This window comes from Acanthochromis polyacanthus, chromosome 10, assembly GCF_021347895.1.
Source record: "Acanthochromis polyacanthus isolate Apoly-LR-REF ecotype Palm Island chromosome 10, KAUST_Apoly_ChrSc, whole genome shotgun sequence".
Lineage (NCBI taxonomy): Eukaryota > Metazoa > Chordata > Actinopteri > Pomacentridae > Acanthochromis > Acanthochromis polyacanthus.
In genome coordinates, this window is record NC_067122.1 from 35919260 (window position 1) to 35922069 (window position 2810).

Sequence of the window (2810 nt, forward strand, 5' to 3'; positions counted from 1 at the left end):
TCATGTGCAAATGGTGGAAATTAAACTTTTACTTTAGTCCATATCAGTGTTGGAAGAAGGATTTAGATCCTTTACTGAACAAAAACAAAATCTGCAGAATTCAGTGATGTTTAATGTTTTCTGTGGTTCATGAAGTTCATTTAAATCAACAACATAGTAGGACAAAAAAATCTGGTGATGATGTGAATAAAAATGGGTTTATATTATAAGATATATTATTATATACAACATGTACACTCTACAGAGCCAGGATTGTTTAAAGAATATAGTTCTGTTGTGCAAGCAGAGAAGGAGGTGAAAATGTACAATAATTTCATGAAGGTCAACGTTGCTGCTGATGCCGCAACAGAAAAGGAATCCTTCTTCTAAGACAGAGTTATGATTATTATTAATTTAATCCATTTGATTCTCATGTCTTCTTCTCTTCCAGACATGTCTGTAAACTCCTCATCCTCCAATGGCTCCCTTCTTCATCCAAGCATTTCCTTCATTAGCTCTGACCACTCTTTAGACATGTATTGTCTCATCTCCAGACCGAGCTCCTTCATCTTCACCTCATACTTCATCACCAACATCCTCCTCCTCCTCCCTCTCTATATCTTCATCATCTACTATGGTCTCCAACAATGGAGACTAAAGCGCTCCACCTCCTCAGCAGCAACCATGAGTCACTCTGACAGCTTCACCTACAACATGGTCACCATGGAGCTGATTGGTGTCTTTGGGTCTGTTCTCTCCTGTTGTGGTGCCTACAGTGATCATGTAATCATAGTATTTGTGGGGTCCAGTCTTTTTTCTTTTACCTGGTTGGGAGGGACGTTCTTCCACGTCCTGACCTGTGTGGAGCGCTACCTGGCTGTGGTTCATCCCATCACCTACCGGAGCCTGAGAAAAGAGAGAGGGATCAGAATCAGAAACATCAGCATCGGCTGTGTCTGGCTGCTTTCTGTTGTAACTCTGGGTTTATCGATGATGGAAAACTTGTTCACCGTTGTGAATTGGTCATTCTTGATATCATCTTTAGTCATCATCTCCTTCTGCAGTGTTTCCGTTCTCTGTGTTCTGATTCGTCCAGGTCCAGGGGAACAGGGTGGGGGCAGGGAGAGGGTTGACCAATCAAAGCAGAGGGCATTCTACACCATTATGGCCATACTGGGAGTGCTGGCATTGAGGTTTGCATGGAATCTGGTTTGGTCTGTACTCTATGAGTTGAAAAGTGATGCTGAATGTGTGATAATGACAACTGGTATCTGGTTTAATCTTCCCAGCAGTCTGGTGTTACCTCTGCTGTTTCTACTCAGAGCAGGAAAACTGGTGTGCTGGAAGAAAAACATCCAACAAGCACAAGGGTGAGATTTGCATGCAAAAAGATACAGAGAATGACAGAAAAAATAAAAGATTACACGATGTTAATGGTGATAGTTTTCAATATTTTTATCGACAGCAGCCAGAAACACAGATTAAATGTAATTGTGTTTTTTATTTTTGTTGTGGAAAAAGTTAACAAAAATGTAATCTGAATATCTTCTGGTTTGGTCTTCACCTCCTCCTTAGGAAAATGTTTGACTTTGTTTACAAGCTTGAAAATTATTTTTAAAAGTCCTAAAGTTATTAACTTCAATGTCTTAACATCCTCTTATTTGGTCTTCAGCGCCACCTTAGAAAAATATTTCTTCATTTCAACGCTAGAAGTTGGACTTACCAGCTTGTTTCTATGTTTGTGTGTCAGCTGTCTGTTGAGGCTTCAGATGAAGATAATGAGAGCACTGAGGCTGAACCAAGCAGGAATGAGCTGTGAAGACAAAACAAAGCTAAGCAAGATTCATAATATAGAAAGAGCTGCAGAGTTCAGTGACAATCCTTTCACTTTAAATGGAGTCTTTTTATTCACTGCTAATGTAAAACTAATGAGATTCAAAAAATACTGCTGCTAATACAACACGGTCTCACGGGGAATCGTGAAACTGTTACGTAAATTTTTTGTTTCTTTTTCGTGCGCACCAACACGATTTCGTCATGTTTTTCGTGCCGCTCACCACGAAATGTTTTTCGTGTTGCTCACAACGAAACCCGCTGTGGTAATCACAGCTGAAAGTGGATTATACCAGCGGATTCATGACGATCTAAGCTGTCCATCGGCGTATACTGCTTGTGTGATTGCGTTTGCGGCCGCCGGCCGCCGGACATTCTTTAAATTCCTATGCAAATTGGTAAGTGTACCACCGGGTTATGGTTAGGTTATGGTTAGGTTATGGTTAGGGTTATGGTTAGGGTTATGGTTAGGGACGATGTCATGCAAAATATAGCGTTGGATTCGCCATGGTTTTACATTAAAAATATAATACACACATTCGTTTGAAATACGTTCTGGGTGGCACGAAAAGTCCGCCGTTTAAAATACATTGGTGCGCATTTCGTGGTGAGCGGCACGAAAAACATGACGAAATCGTGTTGGTGCGCACGAAACCGAAACAAAAATTTACGTAACAGTTTCACGAATCCTCGTGAGATCGGGCTGGCTAATACTACATACCGAAATTTAGAAAGTGTAATGCTCACAAAGACTGCTGTCCCAAACTACAAAAAAGAATCAAACCTTGTCCAACATTTGTCCAAATAAAATACATTCTGACTTGTATTTTTTTCTTTATCAGTCTTTGTAGCTTTATTATTGTTTAAAAGCCATAATGATCACATGGCATAAAGTGGTGGGGTTCTAATTATTTCATCAGTAAAAAAAAACAAACACTTACTGTCATTTTGTTTTGTTCTTCTGCTGACTCATTGTGTTATTTTCTGTTATTGATTTC

The 2810-nt window shown here is 39.8% G+C and overlaps 1 long non-coding RNA gene across 1 annotated transcript; it reads right to left on the reverse strand.

Moving 5' to 3' along the window:
* Positions 1-230: 230 nt before the first annotated feature.
* LOC127535695 (uncharacterized) lies at positions 231-1837 on the reverse strand. The gene is made up of 3 exons (XR_007944551.1): positions 1703-1837; positions 990-1319; positions 231-885 (listed from the first exon to the last, which is right to left on the reverse strand). It is a non-coding gene; the product is annotated as an uncharacterized LOC127535695 (long non-coding RNA).
* Between the last annotated feature and the right edge of the window lie 973 nt (positions 1838-2810).